The sequence below is a fragment of the Cyclopterus lumpus genome, chromosome 6 (genome assembly GCF_009769545.1).
Source record: "Cyclopterus lumpus isolate fCycLum1 chromosome 6, fCycLum1.pri, whole genome shotgun sequence".
Classification (NCBI taxonomy): Eukaryota; Metazoa; Chordata; class Actinopteri; order Perciformes; family Cyclopteridae; genus Cyclopterus; species Cyclopterus lumpus.
This window is the reverse complement of record NC_046971.1, coordinates 8,087,296-8,098,244: the sequence shown is the minus strand read 5'-3', so window position 1 is coordinate 8,098,244 and position 10,949 is coordinate 8,087,296. Positions and strand designations below refer to the sequence as shown.

Below are 10,949 nucleotides of genomic sequence, written 5' to 3'. Positions count from 1 at the left end.
AGGAAGGGGGGCGAAAGTACAGGATTACCTCTTCGTGTGAAGAGGTAATCGGAAAGGAGAAGAAAAAGGAAAAAGACATAATGGATCAGAACAGAAGTCCTTTCTGACCCTCCCAAATTCACATCAGAGCAAGGAGTTGAAATGGGCAATACACTTTAGTACTTTCTACTACTGAAAATAAGATCATTCATATATCATTTAACATTACTTTCTGCACGAGGGGTCTTGATCTAAAGGCTGAACAACTCTGGGATGTAGGAATTTACGGAGACGATAGTATTTGATTCCCACATCTGCATATAATGCGGCTCCACGTGGGATCCTGAACGTAAGGTACCGGCACGACAAGAAGGGAGGAGAGGAGAAAAAAAGACATGAGATCAGGGAGCTGAGACAAGACAAGAGCAGAGACATAGGGAGGAGATGTGTCCTCTTCCAGCTCTCAGCAACAGGCTTTTGTGTCCATCAGTTTGGATTACACACAGAGAAAATCCACGTTCACACTTTGCACAGCTTTCTTTTCACCATCACAACTAGTCACAGTTGGAAGTGATTTAAGTACATTTCCAAAGAGTCAACACACTCGAGGATCATTACGCTTAATAAAAGGAGAATGGAGGAGTGATTTTGTGTCCTGGTGTGCAATCTGACAAGGATTTTAGCAGATTGTATTAAAACCAAAGATGGATGAGTAGGCCCATTGTGAAGTCAAGTTGATAAACTGGTTGTTGGAAAATATGCGTACTGTTGTGACCACACTTCGACCCCAGACACCTTATTAAGATAGATTGTGTTTTCTTCTCTGGTCTGGAGTTATGAGTACTCACATTTTTTTTTTCTCTCACATTATTGTTTCATCAGATTGAAGAAAACCAAAGAAGAAGAAGAAGAAGAAGAAGAAGAAGAAGAAGCAGACAGCCAGCCAGGGAGGAGGAGGAGAAAGGGGATTTGAGTTTCTGTGGTAAGTTGGAAACATTTCCGTCAGGCTTTGAATCCATTATTTATCATAAGGCTTTTTTCTTCACCGACACTATCATTTTTCCAAAACAGTGTGAACTTCCTGCCTCTCTGAATCAAACGCTCTTGTTCTTCTCAAAGGCAAATTTCCCCTCCCATCGGACGTGAACACACACAAATGTCACTCTGTTTGCCATGCCTGGCAAGTGTCCCCAGTCCAAATATCTTCATCTATTCTCCTGCCAGAGTGCGAATGTATTAATATTAACACTCTCTGTGGAGCTCCTCAGTCCACGAATGCCTTCCACCGCTTCGTCTCTTTCTCTTTCGGTCTCTGTTGTGACGCCTGCTCTTTTGCTCTGGCTGCACAGCAAAGGTCACCGCTTGCTGGACTGGCATTCGTCCACTGGCAACATGTCTTTTTGTGTCTGCCTCCATTTTGGCAGCCAGGTTTGGCAGGGAATTAAAAAAATTTAAAAAACAGTTTTTTCAAGTGTTTGATGCATATGGTTGTCAAGGTAACACACCCTCTCATCCTCACCCACTGCTGTGACAGTGGGCGTCAATACGTAGTAAATCACAAAATAGCACTTTAGAGCCTATATTATATGCCTAGTGCCTCTCTCTTATTGACACATAATGTGTCGTAATGGAGCACGCAGAAGTGGAAAGGTTCCCTAATGGCAGTTGCACAATTAAGAGCTAAAGTAGCTCCCTTAAGCAGAAGGTCTCCATGTGCATTAGAGCCCAGAGAATTGACCCACAGCTCACACAGGGTTTTTTGTTTTTTTTCTTCAATGACCCTCAGTAACCTTTGGCTCGTCCCCTCATTCAATAGTACTGAAAGTGTATCTGTGATTCAGCGGGGAGTTGATCTAACGCTCTGTGAGTGGAGGTGACACGGTGTGATGTGTGTCCACCGCCCAGCGGAGTGTGAAGGAAGGAGCCCTCCTTGGCCTCGCGGCGAGGAGAGGGGAGGCCGGGAGGGGAGGCTGCACGCACAGCCCGGTGGAGAGTTAAGGGACTCTGACGGCTCGGAGCTCATCTACCTCTGCTGTTGCTGTGCTACTACGCTGGTTTTATTTTTGGCGACGGGTATGGGCCCGCTCTCTCTCAGTTTATCCATTCATGTGCCTATTTCCATCTTTTGCTTCGCCTCTGCCTATCTGTCAGTCTGTTTGTCTCCGAATCGCTCATTCTTTCCGTTTCTCTCTTGTCATCCCACTGTGGCAGTCGGTTGTTGTTGTGAATGTGTGCTGCGGGCCAGAGAGGCTGAGTCCACTTTTTTTTTTTCAATGGCCGAGTCATAGAAGGCCAAACGTAGGAGCTGCAGACCGAATTTGCGGTTTGAAACTCAGTGAGGCGTGAAGCGTCCATTGTGAGCAGCAGCATTCAGGTCCCAGGCCCTTCAATAGACGGCCGCAGAGGTTTCTGTTTCCCTGCATAGTGCCGCTTTCTCTCATGTGGCCGTCAGGGAGTTGTGGTATTATTGTTTGTGTGTTTTAATGCCAAATGGGGGAAGGTGGAGAAAAAAGATTGGGGATCGGCCAATCAGAGCTTTGCATAGCTCTGATATTATTAACTTTACATGAGTAGAGCGATTGATCACATAACCCAGTCTTTTCTTACACAGGGCAGTCAGAAAGCATTTGTGAATTGATGCATTTTCTATCTAACGTGACTTTGAGGTAAATGTGCTGACTCCAGTGAAGAGAAAGATGCTCGGCCCGTTTTTTAAAGCCTGAATTTTGGTGCTGCAGGACAACAATCTTCAACACACAGAAAGGGCAACTGAGCAGTTTTATGGCTAAACCCTTGAATGTCCATCTAACCTCTGGCCAGCTCATCGTGTGTTTCACTTGCTTAAGACCAGACTGAAGGCAAAAAGCCCCTGAAACAAGCAAGAAGTGCAGATGGCTGCAATACAGGCCTGGCAGAGCAGCCACAGGGAAGATGCCAATCCTCTGATGCCTGTCATTTTCTGCAAAGGATTTGCAACCAAATATTAAATAGGACGAAACACTTCTAAGAAAATAAATCAAGTGTATTGTTTAAGGTTACCGTGAACAGCAAAAACCTTTTCTGTATCTCATTTCCCTTCTCTGCCCCCAAAACATTTAAGATATTCTATTAAAAGCGATGAAAGAAATTCTGTTAACGGCTTGGATGGTATTTGTTTTATTTCCATCCCCCACGCCCATCATTTGTATCAATAATGATAACCTTTAGCTTTCTCAAAATGAGTTTGGCAAACTAAGGGGTTTGTTTAAACTTGTATGATCATCTGACTGCTTATGTTTCTTCTCCCCGTTTAATTTGTCCAGTTATAAAGCTTAAAACACTTTAACCTCGGAGTTATTGTTTCAAATGTATATATGCCAGAGTACAGAGAAGAAACAAATCCGTCTTAATACTCTTACTTCAGAACAAACAACTTGCACCACAGTTGGTGACGGAGTTGCTTACTTAAAACACAAAGGACTTTGAGCCCTTGACCCTTCTTTCCATAAATGCCTGCGTACACGTGGACATTGTCGTCAGTGAAGGTTGGAAAGCATTGATATTGCGCGGCAGCAGTTCTGAGATCCGACGAGCTGCAGATGAGTAAAAGGGGTCCAAGCACCCACAGAGGGCCCCTGGGCCGCTCCCCAGTATACGCAGTTTCAGATGAACGCGTCGAGATATCTTTTAGCTGCCGCTTTCACAAGCCTGACAATTCTCCGACGGTTCTCTGTGTCAACACTCCTGTCGGAGCAATGTTACGTGCAGAAATGTGTTGTGTGGATGTGATGGAGTGGACGTCTGTGTGTGTCTCGGCAGGCCGCATGAGAAGCAGAGACGGGGAGGTGCAGGGAGACTGAGTGTCAGAAAGAAGGACATGAATACACAGATAGATGAATAGATGTATACAAAGACGGGGAAGGGAGAGAAAACGGCTGGGCGATGGGAAAGAGGTTCGTGAGGCCCCTCCTCGGGGGCTTCTGCATCTTTCAGGCTTGTGGAGAAAGCCGGCTTCATGCTCAGCTGACTCACAAAATGTTCAGCAGACAGCCCGGAGAGTCTGAGGAGACACCGTTCTATATCCGGCTCTGCATCGCCTTATTTCTTTTTCTTTTTCCAACTCCTCTCACCTGCTCAACCTACCTCCAGGCCCTGTTCTACCTTCACTGCCCTCTCTGTGCAATTATCTGGTCCAGTCCTCACTTGCGCTGCTGAATGCATCTACACTAACTCCTCTATATATTCTCGGGCTGTACTTGAATCACATGTTTTGGCCGTTCAATATGAATATTTAACTATTCGTTCACACTCCCGATCACAGAATCCACTGGCATGACTTTTAGTGATGATTTCAACCACAATAACGTGGTCAAATGAAGTCCATTCTATAATGTGGGTGTGACTCTTTTTGACATTGTCATCACCAGTCATGGATACACAACCAGTGTGTTTATAATTCTTTTACTAGGGTTTGTTGAAAAGGTCTTCTCATATCTAGCCTCCAAAAAATAGGAAAGAACAATGACGGCTCAACTTGAAGAATGTCAGGTCACCAACAGCCGATCTGACTCATTGACTTTCAGCAGGCAGCCCCACGATATTCATTTGTGTCCCTTGTGTGTTAATTAATCTAACAATCTTGAAGCCAGCTGCCGGTTAGCTTAGCATAAGGACATAAGCAGCTAGCCTGGCTCTGTCCAAAGTTGTGGTTTATCAGTGAGTTATGTGCTGGAACTATTTTTCAGACAGAGCCAGGCTAGCTGTTTCCTCCAGCTTTATGCTAAGCTAAGTTAATCACCTCCTGGCTCTGGCTCCAGAGTGGTATCAATCTTCTCATCTAACTCTCGGCATGAAGAAATGCCAAAAAGCATATTTTACCATTTTATGAACTATTCCTTTGACAGAGTGATCCAAGAAACTGGATTTCTCACTTGAGCTAAAGAAAAAAAGATGTTCAGACAGAATACTTGACTGGCCAGAGATGAAGTGAGAAAGTAGAACATGTGGTCTACTCTCTTTTCAAACTTGTATTCTTCATACCGACAAAGCGCTAAAAGTAGAGGAAATAGAGACCAGGTTATATCCGCCCTACATATGGTTCCAAACTCTAACCATCTTAAAGCGAGCAATCTTTTTTGGAGCACACTTTAATTGCCCTTACCAAATGTTCTATCTCAAAGTACAGGGGTTGTAAAGAAACTGATTAAAGATCTTTTCGTTTCATCTTTTTTCCATGATATGAGTCCTTCTTCACACGGTGGACGACGTATCGGCGTGGCTTCGGGACAGAGAAGATTGGTGGGGTCCCTCGCTTTGAGGGGCCTCTAAGAAACCACATGATTTATGTGGCTGTTAGTCCTGGTCCAAGGCCAAGTCTATCTGCTCATCAATACAAACAGCCTGCTCTGCGGGGGTTGTGGTGGCATACAAATGGATGAATTTAGATGTAACCCCTCGCTCACCTGCATCTCAGACGATTCTAAGAGAGACATGGCTCTCTTTACCTACTGAGAGAGAGAGAGAGAAAGAGAGAGTAAGGAATGAGATGAATATGTGAGCACACTCAAATAACAAGCTTTATAAGTCTTTAGCGTCTGGATTTTTAGCGATCAGTCAATTACATCAAACCTCTATCTCCCAATCTTGGATTTTTTTTTAATGTTAATATATTTCAGTAGTGCTGAATGAAAAAATATCTTAATTGCAATTATTTTTGACTGATGTTGCTGTTTTGATATGATTTGCAGCATTAGATGGAGTGATAATTGTTATCTTCATACATCATTACATTTTACATACACCATTATTCTCATCTTCATTAAAAGACAAATGATAAAGGGTGTGATTTTTTGTTGTTGTGCTTTCCACTAATGTTAAAATAATCAACAATGTTTTGCACACCAAAACCCAGATACCATGTACCGTATATATCAGCACTAGTATCGAACATTTCAAAACGATGCCCTGCTCTTAAATGATCGTAGCACAGTGTACGCCTGCATTTGAGTCCTAGTGTTTAATGCTACATTTAGGTGACCATAAAAAGCATCCATTCATCCGTCATGTGTAGACAGCGGAGGGTGAGGTCGTTCCAGCAGAGCTATGGTGGCCGTATCGTTTATGGCAGTAATTCATTCCTCTGTCATGTTTGACCCTGAGGCCCCACACACACTGAAACACCCCTGGTCTCCCTCCCTGGAGGCAAGTCACACACACCGTGTCCAGCGGTGCTGCTCAACCTCCCAGTTCCGACCTTTTTATACACACACACACACACATACACCGAGTAATAGGCGGGCAGGAAAAACCTCCACCGAAGCCTCGCGCGGCCATTATCCGACACTCGGCCGGTGCTTCTCCCGCGTTAGCGACCAGTCTCATCCCGTCAAACACAGACAGAGGAAAGAGGCTGTTAGCGGAAGCCGGGCGGATTGTTGGTGTTAAACGGGAGCAGTGTTTCCTCCGGAATCACCATTTGACAAACGAGGGCTGATAGAGCAGTTCTTGCCGGGGCCATTATTTCTGATGGGGCCAGATGATCTGTAAGGATGGAGCATTGTTTGTCTGAGCTGCGACACCCTCCGGGCCAAACACCCAAAACCACTCGAAACACACTCAAACTCTACACATGATGGATGTAAAAGGGTAAAATCTCTATGCTATAAGCTAGCGACACCCTCCAGTTTGAGTCTCTGGTGAGTTTTCACGTCTCGTCTTCGCATTACTTAAAAAAAGAGTTTTGCAGCACATAAAAGGACTTCTTTTATGAGAAAGCTAAGTCCTTCATTAGTATCATTATTGCTCATTAGCCAACATTTCAGTCATGCAGACGCATGAGACAGATACAAACATGTCCACACTAAGCCTTGGTCCAGCGCCATCAGTCACCACCAGGGGCTTTCCGTAGTATTCTTTAATCTTCAAAATTCTCTCTTTTAATTTCACCCAAAAAAACGCAGCTTCATATAAAATGGGGTCATCCAATTACTTGCTCGCAAAGAAATACTTCCATTCACTGAAGGGAGATGTTATCTCTCCCCCTCCTTTTTGGTAAAATATCACAAGTTTCAGAACTGAATGAGATCAAATTCCATCAAAAGTCTGGATGGGGAAGATGTCAAATTAAAATTCTCCTCGGTTCAAATATAGTCTGAGGAGTTTACTCGGGGCTATTTTTGATGAATTGTGTTTGTTGTGTTTAGCATATGAAAACCTGACTCATAAATAAGTGGCAATAGCTCAAGCCAGTGTAATCAAAGCTCATTCAGACTTGGCTGAGCGAGTGCAGCTGGCACACACACTATTCTCACATTAAGCAGCATTTCTGCATGTGTGTGTTTTTGGTGTCTCGAGTGGATTATATTCTGCGTGATTCAGGTTTCGTACACTAACTGGTTGGAGAAATGCTGCGCGCCTCGTTTCACTGCTTCGGTTCCAGCTTCAAAAATGCGTCTTGATGTTTATTTCGTCAACAAATCAGACGACAAAAACAATAAACAAAAAAACAATCTTTGAAAACTAAATCTTTTACCACAGGTGTCATTTGTAAAAGGGTAAAACATAAGTGACGTGTGAAGTTTGAAGTTTGACATCCACATGTAAACAAATGTTGGATCTTTGTGCTGGAATGACAAGTCAATGAGCATATCAGTCGCTCTTCTGAATACTAATCAATGACAATTTAGCTAATAAATCAATCATTTTGAGGTATTTATTCAGCCACTGAAATATAAAGATTTCTTACTTTTACCTGCCAAACTTTTTATCATAACCAAAACAAGACTACAATTAAATAATATGAATCTTTCAGAAATACAACTTATATTTGTTGTAAACTAATACAAACTAAGTAAAGATTGACGAATGGACATATGAATTAATTGTCACACTTTCCATGTCTGATGCATAATAAACATACTAATAATGCATTATTATCTGATTGTAACACTGCATAAGCATATATGTAAGTATTCATAAATACTACTACTAAATAATACAATAATAGTGACTAGTATATATATAACTAGTATAATATAATAACAACTAGTATATTTAATAACAACTAGTTTCTGGTCACTGATTGTCTTTTTTCTTGCAATAATCATTAATATTAGAATTTCATTATTGGAATACATGATAACCTTTCATTAATGTAATCATTGTTATGATGGATACAATGCAATTATTTATTACTCTGATTCATTGTTTGCTTCATATAAAGTTTGACCAAATTAATTACTTTTTCTGCAAAATCACAAATGTATTTTCTCGACGAGTGAAACGATCTCCTCTTTAGTGTCTGCTTGACCTGTTACACTGATATGATATCTTACATTTCAGTTATGGTCTTTCTCATCAAATCAAAACAAGTAATGAAACAATAAACAAAGTAATCATTAGTTGCAGTTATGTTTCAAAGCTTTATACTATTATTGAGTAAAAAAACTCATAGATCCTTTTGATAAGTCTCGATGAGAGCAGTGTCTTCAGAACATTTTGCACGGGTTAACTCATGATTGTGTCTTTCATTAAAAAGAAATGTCGTGATTTGATTTTCTCACATTTTGAAAGGACCATTGTTTGTGTCCTCTATGTCTGAAATTGGATGGTGAGTCCTTTTAGAGAGCAGTGGAGGGGAAATGATTTGTATTCACCTGCCGTATCTGAAAGGAGCCGAGGAGGGGCTACGAGAGGGGGCAACTACATAGTGCTTCCTTTATGTGATAATGGATTGCTCTGACATTCACACACATTGTGGTGTGGTGTTTCTATCAGTCAATACTCACTAACCCGTGGGATGAATGGCACATTTTAAACAGATGCCATTAAAAGAACTGTCTTGCGGAGACGCCACAGGTGACGACGGGGTTATGTGTTTCTGTCCCGTCTAAATGCGCTGCACTAACACATACAACATACGTGTCTTATCATCATCCAGTCCTGCAAATGAATCCTTTTTTTTTTTCTCATTTTCTTTATTTTATTTTTTTATGTAACTGCACTCTCTTTTATTGGCCCGGCCTGGGCAACTGGATTCTTCTGTCAGCTGCACAAAGGAGACAAAGTGGAACCGGGGACGGGCGTTAATGAGCAACTCCTCTTACAGTGTTACATATGGACCGGCCTCGGTGTGGGGAAGCCTTCTGGAGACAATGGAGGGTTTTGAGAGGTCCTGAGCCCTCTGAAGCCCCTCTTTGATTGAGTTTCCTGGCACTGGGCTCCAGTGTTGGGGCTGATTGTGGAGATGGAGCTGTAGGTTTAGGGAGGGGAGAGGACCCTCCTCTGCGCTGACCTTTCACAGACACAGGTGGGTTGGAGTGGAAGGGGCTTGAGGAGGAGGAGGAGGAGGAGGAGGGGAGCGGCAGGAGAGGCCTATTGTGGCGCTCTGTGAATGTAGAGGTGGCACTCGATAACACTAGACCTTGCTACCTCTGTCCACCTGCTGAGGATTTTCTCACCAATACTTTAGCACTGGCAAAGTACATGTTCTGGAAACAGATTGTCCCAGTACACTGTCAGTCTCCAGGCTTTGTTATCTGATGTTGTAAGTAGATTTTCCGAGGTCTACTTCTATGAAATTTTCTGACTGAAAGATGGATTGCTATGAAAGTGTGTACCGATATCCATGATGCCCCAAAACGTTGGTGATCCCCTGGTTTTTCCTGTAGCGCCATCACGAGGTTCCCATTTGTCGTTTTGAGTGAAGTTTCTCAGTAATTGTCAACATGTTAAACTAAGATGGCACATATAGTATCAGCATTATACCTGCTAAACATGAGCATGTTAGCCTTGTCACTGTGAACATGTTAGCGAGCTACTAGCAAGGCTCTAGACTCTTGTTTTTATTGCTTTAAGGACTGCGTGAAAGGTTTTTCCTTCATCTCATATACTTGAAATGCCTCTGAGTCCTTTTCTCACGGTGGATGAATTCCAGCATGCTCTTTAGTCTGATTATAAGTACCTACATGGCCCGTAGGGCAAATCAGAGGAGATTGTCCTCAATGAGACTAGACATCACTGCCTCTGTCCACCTGCTACTTTCTCACTGGCAAATGACATGTTCTGGTAACACGCAGTGGTAAAGGATCGTTCCAGCCCACTGTCAGTGTTCATGCTTTGTTATCTGATGTTGTCGGCGGATGCTTTGCTCGACTGAATGGTATCGCACAAAGCGTGGACGGCTCTAAATGACTCGTCGCTGCCTGCCTGTACTGTATCAGCACAATTCAAAATCCACCAGAACAGTTTCCATAAAGGCCTGGCTGCATTAACTGTTGACTCTGAGCAATCATGCATAGACGCGGTTTCTTTGTGTTACCCCGGCTGACGTTGGCCGCAGGAGTTCATTTGCTGCAAAACATCCCGGCTGCCAGATTTTGTGTGTCTGAGATGAACAATTCGTCCGCTGCCTGTCTCACGCGCTCTTTTTTCTTCTTCTTGCGCCCCTAAGCTTTAAGTAAACTCCACATATTGGCCCCATCGTGAGAGACCCTTCACATGTGGAGTAAGCCATCCGGTGCGGACACGGTGGCAAACTGAGATTCTAATCATACCTCTTTTGTTGAGCTCAGAGGAGGTTGAGACTTTTTTTTTGAGACAGAGCAGATGCCAAGCGTACAGTTTCTCTCCAAGGATACCTATGACATGACAAATGAGTCTGGACCTCTTTGTCCCGTTTCACTTCCTATATGTCTCTCTTTGACGAGAGCGTTGACAACTTCTTGTCAGCATTGAGATCTGAGAACAGGAGAGGATTGCCATGGATACAGAGTGCCCTTTTGGAGTGGCTCTGCTGAAAGCTGTATGGAGTGTCACTATATTTAGCTATAAAATACTTTCCTGCATTTGCTGAACTGTGTGTATGGATTATATTGTACAACTATAACAACTATTTGTCTCTCATTCCCCGTATGCATGGGTGTTTCTGTTTGCCGTCTCAATGGATTTGCTTGTCTTCCCTCAGCAGATTGGTTTTATGTTGATTACTTTCT

The 10,949-nt window shown here is 43.0% G+C and overlaps 1 protein-coding gene across 1 annotated transcript in view; it reads left to right on the top strand.

Moving 5' to 3' along the window:
- Positions 1-911: 911 nt before the first annotated feature.
- The window catches only part of LOC117732088 (neuronal cell adhesion molecule-like), a 37,781-nt gene continuing 27,743 nt past the window's right edge, over positions 912-10,949 (top strand). The window contains exon 1 of the mRNA XM_034534741.1: positions 912-961. The gene's annotated coding sequence lies outside the window, so the exon portion shown is untranslated. The remainder of the gene's footprint in view (positions 962-10,949) is intronic.